At 37.6% G+C, this 22,969-nt stretch overlaps 2 long non-coding RNA genes and 1 pseudogene across 4 annotated transcripts; 2 read left to right on the top strand and 1 right to left on the bottom strand.

The window, feature by feature from the left end:
• The first annotated feature begins 6,925 nt into the window (after positions 1–6,925).
• LOC114256518 (uncharacterized) lies at positions 6,926–10,192 on the top strand. 2 transcript variants are annotated; one of them, XR_014344600.1, is made up of 3 exons: positions 6,926–7,301; positions 7,580–7,887; positions 9,964–10,192. It is a non-coding gene; the product is annotated as an uncharacterized LOC114256518 (long non-coding RNA). The 2 variants fall into 2 exon arrangements; XR_014344601.1 differs by having other exon boundaries at positions 6,963–7,301; positions 7,580–7,891.
• Positions 8,600–9,766, bottom strand: LOC145790854 (fasciclin-like arabinogalactan protein 11 pseudogene; annotated as a pseudogene). The gene has a single exon (XR_014330116.1). The product of XR_014330116.1 is annotated as a fasciclin-like arabinogalactan protein 11 pseudogene (transcript).
• A 2,004-nt stretch (positions 10,193–12,196) lies between the features above and the next one.
• On the top strand, positions 12,197–22,657 carry LOC145802593 (uncharacterized). The gene is made up of 2 exons (XR_014344599.1): positions 12,197–12,345; positions 22,123–22,657. It is a non-coding gene; the product is annotated as an uncharacterized LOC145802593 (long non-coding RNA).
• The last annotated feature ends 312 nt before the right edge of the window (positions 22,658–22,969 follow it).

Genomic DNA, 22,969 nt, shown 5'->3' with positions numbered 1-22,969 from the left:
TTAGGGGACTAAACTCTTTATAAGGAGGGGAGACTGTAACAACCCTCATACTGTTTACTGATTAGGGACTGATTGATTACCGATAATCACCGATTACTGTTAAACGAAACGGATAATGACTGATAACTGACTGATAATTGAACTGAGTAAAGTACTGAACTGACTGATTGAAATTGGAATCTGAATTAACTGAGTATATGTTAGTTAATTGCATTCTATCTGTTTGATTGTCTGATTATCTGTTCATGTTTATATGTTTAAACTGCTAATTGAAGGCCTTATCGGCGGCCGAATTAGAAACCGATTGATGTTCCGTGACCCTCATAATTAATGTGATTTTATGGTATATTTATCTGAAAATTGATTAGGTATGATTAAATTAGATTAAATAAGCTAATTAAAGAGTTCGGTTTATTTACCATATTGCCACCCTTAGTGGCACACTACCTAGTGATGCTAGAGCCTTGCACACATTGAATCAAAACATTTCATCAGCCTTTCTCCTTGCTTTGCCGACTTAGAGAGAGAGAGAGTGAGAGTTTGTGTAGTTCTTGGGGTTTGGCTTAGTCAACTTGAAGAATTGAAGGGTAATTACTAATTTGAGCTCCCTCACTCCTAATTCTACACCCAAGGTAGGACATCCATCTTCTTGTTGCTGTTCTTGAGTTCATTCTTGCATGATTCATGTTAAATTGTAGAGCTAAGTCATGATTTGGTCCATAAATGAGGGATTGAAGATCATTTCTTGCATGCATGTTGGTATTGTTGCATTTTGAGGTTGATTACATAGACATTGGTACATGCATGCTCATATTGTTGTTATAGACCATGTTTCCATCTGATTTGAAAAGAAATGAGCTCTTTTGAAACAGCTTTGAAGCTTTAATTTGGTTTAAAACTCATGCATGACATGTTTGAATGTTGTTCTTGAAAATGGGTTTGAATATGGTTTTATTTGACTCACCTTTGGGGCTTGAATTCATGAATTGAGCTTTGAAACTTGTTATACATTGAATTTAGTTATGTTTTCCAGAATTTGGGCCCAAGAGGTCGAGTTTGGAGTGGTTGAATGCTTGGTTTGAGCTTGGGAGGCAAATCTGGAAATTCCAGATTTGGCTTCCTCGCTCGAGCGAAGGATTCCCCGCTCGAGCGAGCACCTTTGTCCAGGGCTCCGCTCGAGCGACCATCGAGCGACCATCGCGCGTAAAATTTCAGCATCCAGTACTTTTACTGTTTTGCAGACCGCTCGAGCGAAGGATTACTCGCTCGAGCGAAGCCTTTGATTTTGGACTTACGCTCGAGCGTAGAAAGTCTCGCTCGAGCGAGGCTCCTATTTTCAGCAAACTTTACGAAATGTTTTCTAAGTGTATTTTTGCATCCTCATCCCATCCTAGGCATTCTTAGGCCTAGTTTAAGGCATCTTGACGAGGATATCATTGTAGAACACACCAAGGCAAATTAGGGATTAAGTTATGAGATTTCCCAACTGTGTAGCTTAGTGTGTTCAACCTGTGAACTGTGTAGGGTTGGCGACTGGGGAGACACGCTCTAGCATACTGTAGCCCAGAACTCTGTGAGTAACAATTGTGTAAAGATATGTTCAACTGATTATCTTCTGAATACTGAACTGAACTGTTTACTGAACTGGTATTATTTACTGAATGAATGTATGTCCTTTATTTCTGAACTGTACTGTGGCATCCTTAGTATCTACGGTTTACTGTTACTGTTACTGTCACAGAGATCTCTGTCGGTTTCCTTGTGAAACCACTACTGTTTACTGACTGATGGCCATCATTACTGTTCGGTCTTTTAAGACCTACTGTTACTGTTATGCTAATGGATGTACCACATATGACTGTTTACTGTACTGAGCAACTGAATTACTGATTGAAATGAACTGTTTTCATTACTGTAAGGACATTCATTCTAAACCCCTTTACGCTTTATGTTATTCACTGGGCTTTAGCTCACTGCTCATATATATATGTAGGTGTACAGGCACCAGAACGGAGCTAGGAGCGTCAGGGTAACTCCAGTTTTGTCAAGCCAGCCTTTGTGCCTCACTGCGAGGTTCCGAGCCTACTGTTAAGGCTTAGGGGTGCTTTAGAATTTCCCCCTTTTTGTACTGTTTCACTGTTTTGTATAGACTGACTGTTTACTGTACTGTTATACAGGGATTAGGTCCCTGTACTGTGTGACTGTTAATTTTGTATACTGTGTTGTACAGACGGAATGTTTTCTGTACCGCTATCTAGGGTTGAGTCCCTAGATTGAATGAATGTCAATATTGTACGTACTGTTTATGTATAAATGTGTGAAAACCCTTTTTGCATACAGACTGTCACAGCTCAATGGACACTATTTATTTACTGTATTGGCTTCCGCCAGGCCCTGTACTCTGTTTTACTGTATTACTGTTCTGCAGGCCTTCGGTAATCTCGGATTACTGGCCGGTTACGGTACTAAACCCATAGGGCAGGGTTTGGGTCGTGACAGTTGGCATGTGGTTTTGAGGGCCAAAATCAGAGAGGGGTGACCCTCTCTCTTTTGGCCTCGTTTGCTTGCATTTTTAGCTTTCCAAGAGAGCAAATATTTCCACACTTCCTAGCCTTGGTTCAGGCCCTTTTTAGTGACTCTTAGGACCTGCCTAGACTCTGTCTATGGCTGGTTTGGTCACCTTTTGTTTGCCTCTTGCATGTGTAGAACAATCCCTTGCATAGCCTATCAAAGTAACACCTCATTCTTGCATGTATTGGTCATGTTTCAGTGGGTTTTTGGCCATCATTTGGCATGCCATGATTCTTTTTTGGCTGGTTTGCTAGCCTCTCATATGCTTCACATGCATGTAGTGTAAATCATGTTCACTAGCTCATAATGCATGTTGTTTTGGCCCTCTATGCTAGCATATTTTGGCCATGCTCCAAACTGATTTTGTTCATATTTTGGGCTGCCTTAGCTCTGTTTTGAGGTCCCTTGGTCGAATGATGTTTGCCATGTATGGTTGTAGTGTAATAGCCTTACTTAGCCTTGAGTTTTGAATCCCCTTGCATGCTTAACTTGAGGTGTTTGCATGTTTTAGCATCATTGAGCATGATATTTCAGATTTTATTTCTTGGCCATATTCTCATGTTTTTCACTCTTTCAATGTGTTTGAGAGTTGCATCATTACACCCTATTTATGAGCCTTTGCATTGAGCTTCATTCTTATGCCTTTCAAGCCACCGTCTTGGCTCATTTTGCCACTGTTTTGGGCCTGCTTAAGGTCTATTTGGAGTTGGTTTTGTCATTTGAGCACCGCCTTGCATGCCTCTAGTGTAATGTGCTTCACTAGCTTCGGTACTTGGGCCTTTCAACATGCATTGTGTGAGTTGTTTGCATGATTCAGAGCCATTTTGTATGCCATTTCAGAGCTGGAATATATGCCATTGTACTCCATGTTTAGTTCTTTCATTGCATGTGCAAAGTTGTGTTTTTGTGCCTTAGGCTCGGGGCCATTGTATTGTGCGTGCTGGCATGAGTTTTGGAGCTTTGTTTTCATCATCTATGGTCACTAATTTGGGTGTGACTGAGGCCCATCCATTTAGGCACGAGTCAGGGTTTCCTAAATTCTCCCAAAATAAAATATTTAGGTGGTGACTCTGTATCTGGCAAAGTAGGCCATGTTTGGCACTTCTTTCTAAAAATCAGTTTTTCAAAACGATTTGCCGGATTTGGACTCTTTGGTGATTTATCAATCTCGTATTGCACTTTACGAGATCAGATTAAGAACCGTGACATTGAGTTCGAACTGTAGTAAGCCCAATGAATAAAACGGGATTTGCCGGGGACGTTCAGGGACGTCTACAGAGTTCTTCAAGCCTTCTTCACTTTTTGGTAGAAGATCTTGATCAATCCAAAGGGAAATGGAAGGCATTTGAGGTCAAAGACCTAGGGTTTTCGGACCTAGGTGAGAGGGATGACGAGAGGAGATGAAAAGTGTGAAGAATGATCTAGAAAAGTCCTTCTAAACTTGCTGAATTCGCGCTCTCCGCTCGAACGTACCTGCCTTCAGCATAGATTCCAAAACTTCAAATAGGTATAACTCTCTCATCCGGACTTCGTTTTAGGTCGTTCTTAATTCCAAATCGAAGCCCCAGAAATAAGCTTTCCAATGGTTCTAGCCTCACATCCAAACTCAAAGTGTGGAAAAAGAAAATGGCAAAAGAATGACGACTGCTCGTAAGAAAAATTATTCGAATTAAATTCTTGGTTCATTCTTACTTTACTGTTATGCTACCACTTCGATTAATACCCCAAAATAAAATAAGGAGGTTCCAAATATAATAATAAAAATGTCAAGGGCAATCTCACTTTCCACACTTGAGCGTCGCTTTCCACGCTCGAGCGCGCAGACCAACAAAGCTGTCCACTCGAGTGACCATTCCTACGCTCGAGCGGGAATTCACAACTCTCAGAAATTTCAGACCGCCTGCAAAAATGCTGGGAACCTCTCAAGTCCACTCAAGCGGAGGGAAAAATTCCGAATTGTTACAGTCAGAGCCTGGGTTTTTAAAATTATTTTTATCAAAGCATTAGAGCATAAGACACATGCACAAATAGGATGGGGGAAACATTGAACTAGATTGTTAGTTGTATTTAAATTAAATATTTGTGTAGCAATAATCGTGGTATATATAATTATGGTATTTCATTAAATCTTGTAATTAAGATGAGTTATTTGTACTTTTTATATAATTATATATATCTTTCACGCATATGCTGAATAATTTGAAGAAAAAAAAATTACAAAAAAAAAAAAAATTATTTTGACTTTTTAGAAGTAGGTTCAAATCTATAATCTTTCAAAATTTATAAAAAAATTTATAAAGATACTAATTTTAAAACTATTTCCTATCAATGGAAAGTTCACGGATAAAAGAAATGAAAGTTCATCTCAAATTCCTTCAACTCTTGCATATGATTCTATCATTTCATTTCCAATCGCTTGTTTAATTGTATTCTCATTTTTTTTTATTTTTTATTTTCAAAAGTAAAACCAATGAAAAGTTTTTAAAGTCATCCATTATTTCTCATTAGTTTTGACAAACAAATAGTGAGTTGTTTTTTAGTAAAGTTTTTTTGAGATAATATTTTATATCAAATTAATTATCAAATATATATTTATCAGAGTGTGTAGTGGATAACTTACACATATGATAAATTTCGAGGATGAAATTTTTAAAAAGAGAGAATATTGTAATAATTCGAAAATTTAAGTTGTCCCTTAAATTTTATATTAGTATTATTTAATGATAAATTATTTCAAAAAAAATAATTTAACTTTATATTATTATTCGATATTATTTTTTAAATATTATGATATTTTTATTATATTTTTCTCAAATCAAAATACATTAAAAGATAATATTTTCTATATAACGAAAATACGTATCCCCCAATTGTCGTGCTTGCTTGCTTGCTGCCCATCCCCTCTTGTCTATATATATATATATATATGGACGGCAATCATCTATGCAGTCTCAGGATTCCCCCAGACCCTCTAATTCTCTCTCTGACTCTTAGTTGTTTTGTTTTATACAAATAAAACTTGGGCAAATTACAAATACCTCTCGAGATTTATCTAAATTACAAATATCTTCTTGAGATTTTAAAAATTATATCCCGTCTTCTGAGGTTTGTATTTTTATAACAATTTGTCTCATGAGGTTTATATTTTATAATAAATTACCCCCTAATTTGTTATGTAAATATAGCATTCAGGGAAAAATTTATAATTTCTCAAACCTCAGGAGGTATTTGTAATTTAGTCAAACCTCGAGGGGTATATGTAATTTGCCCATAAAACTTTGAGTTTAATTTAGAGTATTTAATGGGTGGCAGTGAACGGAAGATAAAAGTTAGAATTAACATTAAGGTGAGTTATGTTATACATTGAGTCACTATAATATATTTTACATATGTTTTGAGTTATCATAATTTATTTTATGTAATTTATATTTTATGAATTATATTAATATTTCGATTACGTAGATTATTTCTTTACCACTATTTACTTAAATTGAAACCCATGGATATGTTATTTAAATTTTAATAAGTATTTGACAATGATCTTATAAGTAATTATTTTTTGTAAGTATCACCACGGGAGTCCTACGCCTTGAGGGACTTAAATAAACCATTGGCTTCTAATTAGTCACCTTGTGGCCCTCTATTTATCATAGACCTATTGACCTCTGTTCTGTGCGGAGCAAAGTGCTGTATAGAGCTAAGTGCTACACTATTGTGGGAGGCACCTCTAGAATTCACTACAATAAAATACACATTTAGCGACTAAAATTGTCAACTAAAAACAATTTAGTTGTCAAAAGTTGTGAAATTAGCGACCAAAAATTTTTTTAATCGGCAAAAGTACAATATTCAACTACTAATTTTTTTTAGTCGGGGTATATTGATTATTGGCGACTAAAAAAAAATTAGTTGCTAAAAAAATCAGAATTGGCGACAAAAAAAAAATTTTAGTTGCCGTATATTGAGTTTTGACTACTAAATCCATTTAGTCACCGAATGTCAAATAAAAAATTATTTTTTATTTTTGGCGACCAAAAGTTTGATCGCCAAAAACATGTTTTCAACGACAAAACAATAGTTTAGTCGCCGTATATTGAGTTTTGACTACTAAAACCATTTAGTCATCGAATGTAAAATAAAAAATTATTTTTTATCTTTGGCGACCAAAAGTTTGGTCACCAAAAACATATTTTCAGCGACAAAAAAATATTTTAATCGTCGTATATTGAGTTTTGGTTACTAAAGCCATTTAGTCACTGAATAGAAAATAAAAAATTATTTTTTATCTTTGGCGATAAAAAATTTGGTCGCCAAAAATTTATTTTTAGTGACAAAAAAAAATTTTAATCGCTACAAAATTAAAACATTTGAAGGGAAACATTTCAAATTTTGGAGGAATTTATAAAATTAATTGGCAACTATCTCTCTCTCTCTCTTCAGCGTTTCTCTCTCTCTCCCACTACCTTTCCCTCTTCGCTACTCCTCTCCCCTCCCTCTCTCATCGCCGCTCCACCAGCCGCGCCTCAGCCGCTCTCCCTGGCGGTCGTGGACAACCGGAGCATTGATTCACCTCGATTTGCTCTATTTTCTCTCTCTATATTCGTATATCTGTCTATCCATCAACGGCGAGACCGACGACGTGCCAGAGAGAGAGAATGAGTGAAAAGAGCTTTGGGTTATTTACATAATTCCAATCAGGTCCTTCCTTCTTTCTTTCTATCCGATCCGTAGTAAGTCCCCTGTATCATTACTCTATTTCTTCTGTTTCTTTGTTTTTCTTTCACTTTCTTTTTCCGTTTCACAGTCGAGAAAATAAATAGTGGCAATTTTCTCATTTCCTTTCATCAGTTACATAACTGCCGGAAACATATCCATAACAACCTTTAGGTTTTATCATAAATTTCTTCAATTCCTTAACTGGGTTTGCTTTATTTGTTGAAGATTTGATAAGAACAATTTGGGTTTTTGATTTTGTTCTCTGATTATATTAAAATATTGAATTTTTTAGGTCATTTCTACATTTGACAAACTTTTCTGGGGATTTAGGGGCTTATTTTGCCCATTTCAGAGGCGGATTTGGGTGTGGTGAGGATTAAGAAGGGTTTTGGATCGATTTGGGTTTGTAATTGGTGGTTTTCCTCGGGTTGAATAACTGAGATATGTTAAAAGATCAATCCTATCTGATTTCAAGGGCTTTTCTGATTTCAATCGCAGCATGTGGTGGCCAAGTATTCAGTTCTTGGAAATGGTAATCAGCCTTTGGATGATAAGGACCTTGATCAATTCATTGCGAGGCTCTTCACTTGGTTCATACTTGTATGTATGTCTATATAATTTCTCTTTATGTTTATGGTTATATGTAGATTTTGTTCAAATTTGATTGTTTTGTTATTGCAATATGATGTGATTTGTCAAATTAGAACAATAGTTTGATGTTTGGTTTATCAACCCTGTGCTGTGCACAACTTCTTCTAATTATCTGTTGCTTCAAATTTTCAATGATTGCAATACATGCCCAACAACTGTTTGTTGAAAAACTTTGCCCAATAATGAACCATAATCGAATCATAGGTTTTGTTCCACTTTTTTTTTTTTTGGTGGGTTTATCATCAGAAACTACAATTTTTGTTATTTATTTATTTATTTATTTGAAAAATTCAATGAAGGCATAAAAATCATTTTTGTACAGAAACAAAGACAAGGAAAGGGGATTTATTTTCTTGCCTACTACCAGTTTGATAAAATGTCTCAATGAAGAGTATGAAAGGGGATTTTTTTTGTACAGAAACATAGATTGTGTTTGCAATTGAATGATGAAGAGTATAAATGAATATATAAGAATGCTTGAGATCAAAGTTTACTTTTATATTGATGGTAGTGTGTTTTACATTGAAAAAAGAATTAGCAACTACAGGGAGATATAAAATATGATTTGATATTTAATTCACATTGCCCCGATGGTGTTGTAGGGAATAGTGTAATAGAGACTCTATGGTGTATGCAGCTTTCCTGAGTAATAATTCAGCATTTATTTATTTATTTGGTGTGCGAACAACGCAAAGATAGAGATTTGTAATGGAAGGAGCACCTGGTCCACCTGATATGTCGTTAGCTAGTTATCAAAATAAATTGTGCCAGATATTGTTGTGTTAACGATCCCAATTGATATGTTCACCTGATTTCCGATGGTGGTTATATTTATCGGGTACTGATCATTACTACCGGCCTCTGTGTTCATTGGATTACTCATAGTTTGGAATGCAGGGAGTGAAAGGAAATAAGGGATGAGATGGAATTTTATCAGCTGAAACTTTTGCTGATCACTATATGAGTTGAGAATACCTTTTTTGAGGTTACCAAAGGCATTATCAATTGGGGCAAACATGGTTAGGCTTTGACTTGAGTCATTGAGTTTTATGTAAATTTCGTTATCCAGCCTGGTGCTCTTTAGCAGCCTAATCAATGTAATGAAGTGACAGGCCTTCTCAAGGATTGTAGTGATGTTAGGTGGACTTGATGGTGCTGGAGGTGGCATAATAGACTTAGCAACTGGAGCTTTTGCTGCTGGCAGTGGAGACTGAGCAACTGGAGCTTGTGCTATTGGCAGTGGAGACTGAGCAAGTGAAGCATGTGCCAGAGATTGAGCAAAAACTATGGGGCAGCAGAGGAAGATTAGTAGAAGTAGTAATGACGAGAGAAACAGAAGCTGCTTCGACATTTTTGTGGACACTCTTAGTATATATGCAGTATGGGTGAATTAAAGAAGAGTTGTATGCGTTGTGGTGTAACAGAATTGGGTTTTTATTGAGTGGGGTGAGATGGGAAGTGAGTATGAAGTTAGGTAAGAGGCTGTATCTTAAGGTGGCAAGAGAGCATTAATATTCTAGCTAGACAGATTGATGGTGCTGAAGCAGCTGGCTGTAAGTGATTGAAGCTTTTGTGGGTAGTATTGTTATCTTCATTTGCCTTTTTTCTTGGGACAGCCTTATGAAGAGTTCTTCTTCTTCAAAATTTTGATACAAGTACTAGATCCATTTAACAATGGGCATGATGTGAACTAATGGTTGCCTCCTGTTGGGTTCTTTGGGGAACCGTAATTCATTTTGTTTATATTTGAAAGTGGAATAACCATTAAAAAGAAATAATAATAATTATTGTGGTCCATAAGCCTAGTTTCAACCATTAAAAAGAAGTAATAATAATTATTTGAACTAATGGTTGCCTCCTACTAGTTTATTTGTACACTTCTGAATTTCCTTCACTTAGATTTTTTTGTAGAATTTTCTAGTACATTAATATATCTAAATTATTAATTTTATAATCGTTATAATTTGAAACGTCAATTTTATTGAATAAGTGCTAATGGTTATTTTATTTTTATTTTTTTTACAGATTGCTTTTGCGTGAGCTATTGTGGATGTGTTCGAAGATCATTTGTTCTGTATATAGCAGATATTTATTTTGGAACAATCTTCTGTTTTGGAAATCCAGTATTTTTTGTATATAATATTTAATTTAGATGGATTATACTTGATTTGTATGGATTTATATGATATTTGGAATATGATGTTACAAGTTAAAGTTTTTGAATGGTTGATAATGAAATAGGTATTATTGATAATGAATTTAGATTATAATTGATAAATGTATTATTCTGTATATATATAGGTTACAGGTTGCATTGATAATGAAATGCATATAATTTAGAAATTAATGAAAAATATTCAATTTGTGTATTTTAAAAAAATTAATAAATAGAGCTTGAGCTTTTGACGACTAAACATTTAGTAACCAAAAAATAAAAAGGAACTTATTGGCGACTAAACAGTTAGTAGTCAAAAAAAATGAAAGCTTTTGACGATTAAAAAACTGGTAGCTAAAAAACTGAAAATGGAAAATATCTTCTTTTTGGCAACTAAACATTTTCTTTTGGGCGACTAAATTTTTCGTTGCCAATTTGTGACTTTTGGCGACTAAAAAAAAATTAGTCGCCAATACCTTTCCTGACAATCATCTTGCGACAAAGCTGACGACCAAAAAATTTAGTCGGCAAAAATCTTCGGCGACTAAAAATGACTTTTGGGGATTAAAAATTTAGTCGCCAAAAGTGTAATTTGTTGTAGTTATCCGTACGGGCCACCTCTTGAATCCGTACTTCTGTATTGTCATGAATCCATTGATCACTGTTCTGTTCCACACTGTGGTTATGGTTATAAATTTTCGTATAATATCATATGATTTCTGAAATGGATTTCTGTTATAATATGAGCAACTTATTTACTCTAATAGAAAAGTATTCTATTTTATCTATTTTAAGTCTAAAGTTTATCCATGATAATTTTCTGACCCTTATACTCTTAGCCTAATATTCTCATTCTGCCATGTGCTTATAGTTGTTTATCAATTTTTAGGAAACAATGTAATTCAGAAATAACTTTTGGAGAGTCTTAGATGCGGGCTGCGGAATAGACATACACAATACTTTTATAGTATTTATAATTTTATTCTTTATATATAAATATCGACATTTTTTATAAATAAATTTTTTTATAAAGTGAAAGTTCCAATGATTATTTTAGTACCCTCACTTAAATATTTTTCCGTTCGTGTTTATTTATTTGTTTAAGAATTGACCAGAAATAACTTTAATTACTGACCATCACGATATTTAACTCTTAAGTATGGGGATAGGTCGTGACACCTGTCTGCTTGCATTCGAAACAACCTGCCATATTCTTAGAGATTGCCCTGTTTCTTCATCCATTTGGAATTCCATGGCTATTCCTCCCACCTTATCTAACTCCATCAACTTGGAGTTCCATGAATGGATATGTGTTAATTGCTTCTCAATGGAAACTCATCCCTCCATGGCCAATTAGTTAATTCTTTTCCCTCTCATCTGTTGGTCTCTGTGGAAAGCCCGCAACTCTCTTTGTTTCTCTCTCAAAATTCCCACCGCTTTCAACTATTCCCTTGTCACTGTTCTAGCCCAGCAGGGACAGACATGCGTGGATCAACAGGGGCCACGGCCCCCCCCCGCTAAAATAAAAAATAAATAAAAATTAATATTTTATATTATTTTTAACCTAATATTAATAATATATAATTGTGTAAGAAATATGACCCTCTTTTGTCATTGTCAAGTAGCATGGGCCTCACCTATTCATTAGATGCCCACTGCTTTTCCTACGCCTCTTCTTTGCAAAAAAAACAAAACTGAACATTAAATAAAGAATAAACTATAATTAAAGATTCACTTCGCTTATTCATATATTAAATATATTTTTTTAAGACTTTTTGCTTGGGTACATTAAAAAGAAATTGCTGAAAATTTTATTGCAGAGTTAATCATTGAACACTTTTAAGATATAAAAAAACATCGAGTTTTACTTTAATAGATGATTGAGTTGATTTGTATAAAGAATTATTTAATACATGACTTTGCTTTTATTCATATATTAAATTCACTAAATGTACCTATCTAAAAAAAAAAATCACTAAATATATGATTGTTTTATTTTTTACGTACTAATTTAATATCAAATTGTAGTTTATTTTTTGAATTCAAAAAATAATAATTTATGTCAATTCATATAAAAAAAAATTATTATGTCTTAGCCCCTACAAATGAATTCCTGGTTCCGTCCTGTAACCCAGGAATGGTAGCACTACACAAACTCCATTGGAGTCCCCAAAACAAGAACCATCCAGCATGTTTCTTGGCAACCCCCCATTACCTCAAACTTCAAGCTCAAAATTGATGGAGCAACCAAGGTGTCACGACCCAAACCCGGCCCTATGGGTTTAGCACCGTAACCGGCCAGTAATCCGAGATTACCGAAGGCCTGCTTAACAGTAATACAGTAAAACAGAGTACAGGGCCTGGCGGAAGCCAATACAGTAATTAAACAATGTCCAATGAGCTGTGACAGTCTGTATGCCAAAAAGATTTTTCCTGCATTAATACATAAACAGTACAGAACAGTATGCACAATATTTACATTCATTCAAACTAGGGACTCTACCCTAGATAGCGGTACAGTGGACAGTCAGTCTATACAAAACAGTACGGTCTATACAGAATTTACAGTCACTCAGTACAGGGACCTAATCCCTTTATAACAGTACAGTAGTCCAAACAGTATGGAAACAGACGGGGGAAAACAAACAAAACACCCCAAAGCCATAGCATGGCAACTCGGAACCTCACAGTGAGGCGCAAAGGCTGGCTTGACAAAACTGGAGTTACCCTGACGCTCCTAGCTCCGATCTGGTGCCTGTACACCTACATATATATATAAGCAGTGAGCTAAAGCCCAGTGAATAACATAATGCGTAAAGGGGTTTAGAATGAATGTCCTTACAGTGATGAAAACAGTTCAATTCAATCAGTATTTCAGTTGTTCAGTACAGTAAACAGTCATATGTGGTACATCCATTAGCATAACAGTAACAGTAGGTCTTAAAAGACCGAACAGTAATGATGGCCATCAGTCAGTAAACAGTAGTGGTTCCACGAGGGAACCGACAGAGAATTCTGTCGCAGTAACAGTAACAGTAAACAGTAAGTACTAAGGATGCCACAGTACAGTTCAGAAATAAAGGACATACATCCATTCAGTAAATAATACCAGTTCAGTAAACAGTTCAGTTCAGTATTCGAAAGATAATCAGTTGAACATATCTTTACACAATTGTTACTCACAGAGTTCTGGGCTACAGTATGCTAGAGCGTGTCTCCCCAGTTGCCAACCCTACACAGTTCACAGGTTGAACACACACTAAGCTACACAGTTGGGAAATATCATAACTTAATCCCTAATTTGCCTTGGTGTGTTCTACAACGATATCCTCATCTAAATGCCTTAAACTAGGCCTAAGAATACCTAGGATGGGATGAGGATGCAAAAATGCACATTTAAAAGCATTTTCAGGATTTTCAGAAAAACAGAGTCCCGCTCGAGCTCAGGTTTCCCCGCTCGAGCGTACAGGCAAACAAAGGTACTCGCTCAAGCGCAAACTTTCCCGCTCGAGCGTACTGTAAAGGTACTGGATGGGTGTAATCCCCGCTCGACGCCCGCTCGAGCTTGAGACATGACTCCGCTCGAGCGCCCAATCCTCCGCTCGAGCGGACTGTAAAACAGTGCAAGATGCTGGAAGCTCGATTTTCCCGCTCGAGCGGCACTTCCCCCGCTCGAGCGGACGACGGAAATCTGGAAATCCCAGATTCGAGCTCCAGGTCCAAAACCAAGCTCAAAAGCATCAAAACCAATCCTCTTGGGCCCATTTTCTGGAAAACATTTATAAACACATAGGATATCATGTTTCAAAGCTCAATTTTAAGAAATCAAAGCCCAAGGGTGTTTAATTCAAACCCAATTTAAACCATTTTTCAAGCACAAGATGAACATGCATGAGTTTTAAACCAAATTAAAGCTTCAAAGCTGTTTCAAAAGAGCTCATTTCTTTTCAAATCAGATGGAAACATGGTCTATAACAACAATATGAGCATGCATGTACCAATGTCCATGTAATCAACCTCAAAATGCAACAATACCAACATGCATGCAAGAAATGATCTTCAATCCCTCATTTATGGACCAAATCATGACTTAGCTCTACAAATTAACATGAATCATGCAAGAATGAACTCAAGAACAGCAACAAGAAGATGGATGTCCTACCTTGGGTGTAGAATTAGGAGTGAGGGAGCTCAAATTAGTAATTACCCTTCAATTCTTCAAGTTGACTAAGCCAAACCCCAAGAACTACACAAACTCTCACTCTCTCTCTCTCTAAGTCGGCAAAGCAAGGAGAAAGGCTGATGAAATGTTTTGATTCAATGTGTGCAAGGCTCTAGCATCACTAGGTAGTGTGCCACTAAGGGTGGCAATATGGTAAATAAACCGAACTCTTTAATTAGCTTATTTAATCTAATTTAATCATACCTAATCAATTTTCAGATAAATATACCATAAAATCACATTAATTATGAGGGTCACGGAACATCAATCGGTTTCTAATTCGGCCGCCGATAAGGCCTTCAATTAGCAGTTTAAACATATAAACATGAACAGATAATCAGACAATCAAACAGATAGAATGCAATTAACTAACATATACTCAGTTAATTCAGATTCCAATTTCAGTCAGTCGGTTCAGTATTTCATTCAGTTCGATTATCAGTTAGTTATCAGTCATTATCAGCTTCGTTTAACAGTAATCGGTGATTAACGGTAATCAATCGGTCATAAATCAGTAAACAGTACGAGGGTTGTTACAGTCTCCCCTCCTTAAAAAGAGTTTAGTCCTCTAAACTCGAGTTACCTTCATTCTGGAAGAAAACAGGATTCAGTGGAAACAGTTCAGGATGTCGTTTAGCCATGTTATCTTCCCTTTCCCAAGTGGCATACACGCCACCATGGTTCTGCCAGTCAACTTTCACTAACGGGATCTCTTTGTTCCTCAGTTTCTTGATCCGTCGGTTTACAATCTGTATAGGCCGTTCCTCGTAAGTGTAGTCATCACTCAACACTACGTGGGTAGGCTCTATTACATGGAAGGGATCCCGGAGATAGTCTCTCAACATAGAAATGTGGAAGACGTTATGCATATGCTCCATTTCAGGAGGAAGCGCAACTTGATACGCCACCGGATTGATTTTCTCAATAATCTCGTATGGTCCGACGTATCTCGGTGCTAGCTTGCCTTTGACTCCAAAACGAGTCTGGCCTTTCATTGGTGTCACTTTCACAAAAACGTGATCACCCACTTCATACTCTCTGTCCCGTCTTCTGACATCTGCATAACTTTTCTGTCTACTCTGTGCAGTTTTCAGTCTTTGCTGTATCAGTTTCACTTTCTCAGTTGTTTCATACACAATCTCGGGCCCAAGCAAAGGCCCATCTCCAACTTCTGCCCAGCAGATTGGAGATCTACATTTTCTGCCATACAATGCCTCGAAAGGCGCCATGCCAATACTCGAATGGTAGCTGTTGTTATACGCAAATTCAGCTAAGGGCAAATGGCTTTCCCAGTCTCCCTGAAAATCAAGGACACACATTCTCAGTAGATCCTCCAGAGTTTGGATGGTCCTTTCTGATTGGCCATCTGTCTGAGGATGATAGGCACTACTCAGTCTTAATTCAGTACCCAATGCAGTCTGTAGGCTTTGCCAAAACCTCGATGTAAACTTCGAATCCCTGTCAGAAACAATAGACACAGGCACTCCATGCAGTCTTACAATTTCATCAATATAAATAACAGCCAATTTGTCCGCGTTATAGATTGTCTTGACAGGTAAGAAGTGAGCAGATTTGGTTAATCTATCAACAATAACCCAAATTGAATCCATACCTTTTCTGGAGCGAGGTAACCCAACGATAAAATCCATCGTGATATGCTCCCATTTCCATTCTGGTATGGGTAGGGGTTGCAATAATCCGGCAGGTCGCTGATGTTCAGTTTTGACCTGTTGGCAATGAAGACATTTGGATACAAAATCAGCAATTTCTTTCTTCATTCCCGGCCACCAGAAATTCTGTTTCAGATCTTGGTACATTTTCGTATTCCCCGGATGGATAGACAATCTTGAGTTGTGGCCCTCTTGCAGAACTCTTCTTTTCAGTTCAGTATCATTTGGTACACACAGTCTTTCGTGAAATTTTAGTACATTGTTCTCGAATTTGAATCCCGGTCTCGGTTTAGATTCTCTTTCTTCGATGATGTTCTTCAAGAAGTCATCCAGTTGCTGTTTCTCTTTAATCTCTTCAATCAGTGCCGGTCGGGCAGAAATAGCAGCTAACGTTCCACCTTGTTTTCTCAAAACAATTTCTATTTCAGATTTTTCAAGGTCACAAAGCAACTCTTTCTGTCCTGTAAGCAAACAGGCTAAGTTTCCAATCGATTTCCGGCTCAATGCATCGGCAACGGTATTGGCTTTTCCTGGATGATACAATATCTGTAGGTCATAGTCTTTAATCAGTTCCAGCCATCTCCGCTGTCTCATGTTTAGTTCTTTCTGTGTGAAGAAATACTTTAAACTCTTGTGGTCGGTGTACACTTCACATGTCACCCCGTACAGATAGTGACGCCAGATTTTCAGTGCAAATACTACTGCAGCAAGTTCCAGATCATGGGTCGGGTAGTTCTTTTCATGTGGTTTCAGTTGTCGGGAAGCATAAGCAATAACCTTCCCATTCTGCATTAAAACACATCCCAAACCCTTATGAGAAGCATCACTAAATACAGTATAACCATCCGTACCTGAGGGTAAAGTCAAAACTGGTGCAGTCACAAGTCGAGTTTTCAACTCCTGGAAGGCAGATTCTCTTTGGTCAGTCCAGTCAAATGATGTCCCCTTCTGAGTTAACTGAGTCAATGGTAGGGCAATTTTGGAGAAATCTTTGACAAATCTTCTGTAATATCCAGCCAATCCCAAAAAGCTTCGGACTTCAGTCACATTTGTTGGTCTAGGCCAGTTCACTACAGCTTCAATTTTCTGCGGATCAACAGAAATTCCATCTTTGCTAACAACATGCCCCAAAAACATAACGTGGTCAAGCCAAAATTCACATTTAGACAGTTTAGCATATAGTTTCTGTTCTCTTAAGGTTTGTAGGGCAAGTCTCAGATGATGTTCATGCTGTTCTACACTTTTGGAGTAAATCAATATGTCATCGATAAATACAACAATAAAGTCATCAAGGTACGGTTTAAAAATTCTGTTCATGAGGTCCATAAAAGCAGCTGGTGCGTTCGTGACTCCAAAAGGCATAACTAGAAATTCATAATGTCCATACCTCGTTCTAAAAGCAGTTTTATCAATGTCTTCCGGTTTAACCTTCAGTTGATGATACCCCGATCTGAGATCAATCTTAGAAAACACTTGTGCACTCTGTAACTGATCAAATAAATCATCAATGCGTGGCAAAGGGTATTTGTTCTTTACAGTTACCTTATTCAGTTCACGGTAGTCAATGCACAGTCTCAGTGAGCCATCTTTCTTCTTGACAAACAAAACAGGAGCACCCCATGGCGAAGTGCTAGGTCTGATGAACTTTTTATCTAACAGTTCTTGCAATTGCACTTTCAGTTCCTTCAGTTCAGTTGGAGCCATTCTGTAAGGAGCTTTAGAAACTGGTTGTGTTCCGGGAATCATATCAACGGTAAATTCAATCTCCCTATCAGTCAAATCTCCTGGAAGATTATCTGGAAAAACATCTGGAAATTCCCTGACTATAGGAATACAATTCACATCAGTTTTAACACTATCATCAGTAGACACAGTCAGTACAGAACACAGATATCCTTTACACCCATTTCTAATTAATTTAACAGCTTTCACTGACGAAATCAAATACGGAGGAGGTACTACTCCACTCCCATTAAACACAAATTCAGGCAAACCCGGTGGACGAAAAACAACTTGCTTGGTCACACAGTCAATAGTGGCATGATATTTTTGTAACCAATCCATCCCCAATATTACATCAAAATGATCAATGCTCAATGGCAGTAAATCAATAAACAGATGCATATCCCCAACAATAATTTCACATGCGGGGTACATATAAGCACATGTCATGGATCCCCCTACGGGTGATGATACGGCTAGCAGATAGTTCATAGGTTCTAAGGGTCTATTCAACTTCCGTGAAAAAGCATGCGATACATAAGAATGCGTAGACCCCGAATCAATCAATACATATGCATTTTGTGCACAAATAGAGAGAATACCTGACACAACGGTCTCGGTATTCTGCACATCTCCCGGTACTAGTGCGAACACTCGGCCTTGCCTCATAGGCTCTTTCCCCGTAACTCTGGGGTTAGGCTTTGGTGGAGCATTTGATGCTACTGCGCTTGATGCAGCTTTACCACTGGCTTGTGGAGCAGAGGGGCAGTCTTTAACCATGTGGCCCACCTTGCCACACCTGTAACAGGCTCCAGATATTCTGTAGCAAACCCCCTTGTGCTTCTTGCCACATTCAGAACAGGGTGGTATGAAACCACTCCCTTGGCTGGGGCTAGTTGTCAACCCCGTATTCTGTTTCTTGTTGGCTGGGTTGTGCTTGCCTTTCTTAAATTTGAAACTCTGCCTTTTTCCATGCCATTCAGTCGTTGGTGTTTCAGATTGTTTCACTGCTGCAATGTTCGACTCGGCCATCAATGCCCGGTCGAGAACACCCACAAAAGTCGGTAACTTCAAAACATTTATCCGGTCAAGTATTGCCACATTAAGGCCACCTTCAAATTTCCTGGCCTTCTTATATTCAGTATCCACCATATGCGGTGCATATCTAGCAAGCTCAGTAAATTTCGTCTCATATTCCGCAACAGTCATTGTGCCCTGCTTCAGCTGTTCAAATTCAGTCACTTTTCTATCCCTGACACACTGAGGGAAGTACTTTTCAAAGAAGGACTCCTTGAACTGAGCCCAAGTCATAACAGTGTTTGTTTCACGGATTAACATCCACCACCTTCTAGCCTCTTCTTGTAGGGTGAAGGTAGCTAACAATACTTTGTTTGCTTCTGAGCACGGAAACACCTCGAACAACTTTTCCGTTTCCAGAACCCAAGCTTCAGCTTTTAATGGTTCAAGGCCTCCCTGAAAGGATGGCGGTTTCATCTTGCTGAATTTATGGGTGAGAGCAATAATATCCCCATCATCCACATTAACATTAGGTTCCGGCTGTACCGGAGGAGGAGGAGGAGGTGGGGGCGGTTGGTTCTGTTGTTGTTCCAGTCTAGCAGTTATCAGTTCTATCATTCTTTCCATTCTTTCCATTCTTGCCTCAGTAGATGAGGACTCAGGTTCATTTGCATTGTCCATTTCACTATAAGCAGTTATAACAGTTTTAAACATAAGCAATCATTTGTTTCATAGTTTAACACATTAACAGATATTCAGTCATAACATAGCCACACACTTTTCAAGTTCATGAGATGTCCTAATTACTTTTTCTAGGACCCCCTATAGCTCATTTGGACACGTGTGTGCGGTATAACTCGTGGTTAAGTATCGCTCTGATACCACTCTGTCACGACCCAAACCCGGCCCTATGGGTTTAGCACCGTAACCGGCCAGTAATCCGAGATTACCGAAGGCCTGCTTAACAGTAATACAGTAAAACAGAGTACAGGGCCTGGCGGAAGCCAATACAGTAATTAAACAATGTCCAATGAGCTGTGACAGTCTGTATGCCAAAAAGATTTTTCCTGCATTAATACATAAACAGTACAGAACAGTATGCACAATATTTACATTCATTCAAACTAGGGACTCTACCCTAGATAGCGGTACAGTGGACAGTCAGTCTATACAAAACAGTACGGTCTATACAGAATTTACAGTCACTCAGTACAGGGACCTAATCCCTTTATAACAGTACAGTAGTCCAAACAGTATGGAAACAGACGGGGGAAAACAAACAAAACACCCCAAAGCCATAGCATGGCAACTCGGAACCTCACAGTGAGGCGCAAAGGCTGGCTTGACAAAACTGGAGTTACCCTGACGCTCCTAGCTCCGATCTGGTGCCTGTACACCTACATATATATATAAGCAGTGAGCTAAAGCCCAGTGAATAACATAATGCGTAAAGGGGTTTAGAATGAATGTCCTTACAGTGATGAAAACAGTTCAATTCAATCAGTATTTCAGTTGTTCAGTACAGTAAACAGTCATATGTGGTACATCCATTAGCATAACAGTAACAGTAGGTCTTAAAAGACCGAACAGTAATGATGGCCATCAGTCAGTAAACAGTAGTGGTTCCACGAGGGAACCGACAGAGAATTCTGTCGCAGTAACAGTAACAGTAAACAGTAAGTACTAAGGATGCCACAGTACAGTTCAGAAATAAAGGACATACATCCATTCAGTAAATAATACCAGTTCAGTAAACAGTTCAGTTCAGTATTCGAAAGATAATCAGTTGAACATATCTTTACACAATTGTTACTCACAGAGTTCTGGGCTACAGTATGCTAGAGCGTGTCTCCCCAGTTGCCAACCCTACACAGTTCACAGGTTGAACACACACTAAGCTACACAGTTGGGAAATATCATAACTTAATCCCTAATTTGCCTTGGTGTGTTCTACAACGATATCCTCATCTAAATGCCTTAAACTAGGCCTAAGAATACCTAGGATGGGATGAGGATGCAAAAATGCACATTTAAAAGCATTTTCAGGATTTTCAGAAAAACAGAGTCCCGCTCGAGCTCAGGTTTCCCCGCTCGAGCGTACAGGCAAACAAAGGTACTCGCTCGAGCGCAAACTTTCCCGCTCGAGCGTACTGTAAAGGTACTGGATGGGTGTAATCCCCGCTCGACGCCCGCTCGAGCTTGAGACATGACTCCGCTCGAGCGCCCAATCCTCCGCTCGAGCGGACTGTAAAACAGTGCAAGATGCTGGAAGCTCGATTTTCCCGCTCGAGCGGCACTTCCCCCGCTCGAGCGGACGACGGAAATCTGGAAATCCCAGATTCGAGCTCCAGGTCCAAAACCAAGCTCAAAAGCATCAAAACCAATCCTCTTGGGCCCATTTTCTGGAAAACATTTATAAACACATAGGATATCATGTTTCAAAGCTCAATTTTAAGAAATCAAAGCCCAAGGGTGTTTAATTCAAACCCAATTTAAACCATTTTTCAAGCACAAGATGAACATGCATGAGTTTTAAACCAAATTAAAGCTTCAAAGCTGTTTCAAAAGAGCTCATTTCTTTTCAAATCAGATGGAAACATGGTCTATAACAACAATATGAGCATGCATGTACCAATGTCCATGTAATCAACCTCAAAATGCAACAATACCAACATGCATGCAAGAAATGATCTTCAATCCCTCATTTATGGACCAAATCATGACTTAGCTCTACAAATTAACATGAATCATGCAAGAATGAACTCAAGAACAGCAACAAGAAGATGGATGTCCTACCTTGGGTGTAGAATTAGGAGTGAGGGAGCTCAAATTAGTAATTACCCTTCAATTCTTCAAGTTGACTAAGCCAAACCCCAAGAACTACACAAACTCTCACTCTCTCTCTCTCTAAGTCGGCAAAGCAAGGAGAAAGGCTGATGAAATGTTTTGATTCAATGTGTGCAAGGCTCTAGCATCACTAGGTAGTGTGCCACTAAGGGTGGCAATATGGTAAATAAACCGAACTCTTTAATTAGCTTATTTAATCTAATTTAATCATACCTAATCAATTTTCAGATAAATATACCATAAAATCACATTAATTATGAGGGTCACGGAACATCAATCGGTTTCTAATTCGGCCGCCGATAAGGCCTTCAATTAGCAGTTTAAACATATAAACATGAACAGATAATCAGACAATCAAACAGATAGAATGCAATTAACTAACATATACTCAGTTAATTCAGATTCCAATTTCAGTCAGTCGGTTCAGTATTTCATTCAGTTCGATTATCAGTTAGTTATCAGTCATTATCAGCTTCGTTTAACAGTAATCGGTGATTAACGGTAATCAATCGGTCATAAATCAGTAAACAGTACGAGGGTTGTTACACAAGGACAATCCTAGCCTTGCTTTTGCTAGTGGGTTAATTAGAGATAAAAGGGGCAATTGGATCACTGGTTTCTGCGAAAACATAAGCGTGGCCTCAAGCTTAGAAGTTGAACTTTAGGTTTTAAGAGATGGTCTTAATTTAGCTCTTGATAAAGGATGTTGTAGCATTGAAGTTGAAGTTGAAGTTGAAGTTGAAGTTGATGCACTACATGTTATTCTGCTTATCATGGATACAAACAATTGCATGCATCATTTGAGCAATCTAATTTGTGACTACGAGTTCTTGATGAGTCAGTTGGAGGTTTGAACAATTAAGCATGTGTACCGCGAGGCGAATGGCTGTGTGGATGTTTTAGCAAATCAAGCATCTCATGTAACTGATAATTTGCATAATTTTGAGTCCACTCCTATTTGTATTGCAAATCAATTGCATGATGATGCACGGAGGATTAGTTACCCTAGAACTATGTACTTTCAGCTTTAATTAATGAAGTTTCCAAAAAAAAAAAAATTGAATAATGCTATATGAATCAATTAATGTACACACTAATGTACTAACAGATGATGTGACATCATTTGTATGATTTTGGATATTTGTAACTTGTATAATAAATGTGGTCAATAATAATATCATAATACTATTTGGTACACTAGTGTGTACACCAATTGATACATGTAATACCGAAAAAAATTACAAGACAAATTACCATAGAACTCTCTTTGTTTTTGTTTCATATAACACATCCATTATAATGTATCGTTGTCTATTAAAAATAAATAAATAAATAAATTGAAATTGATATGATAATAATAGTTACATGCTTAAAAAAAGTCAATTAATTTTTAAAATT

Source organism: Camellia sinensis, chromosome 1 (assembly GCF_055761805.1).
Source record: "Camellia sinensis isolate YWXY chromosome 1, ASM5576180v1, whole genome shotgun sequence".
In the NCBI taxonomy this organism is placed as follows: domain Eukaryota; kingdom Viridiplantae; phylum Streptophyta; class Magnoliopsida; order Ericales; family Theaceae; genus Camellia; species Camellia sinensis.
This window is presented reverse-complemented; position numbering and strand designations above follow the sequence as displayed.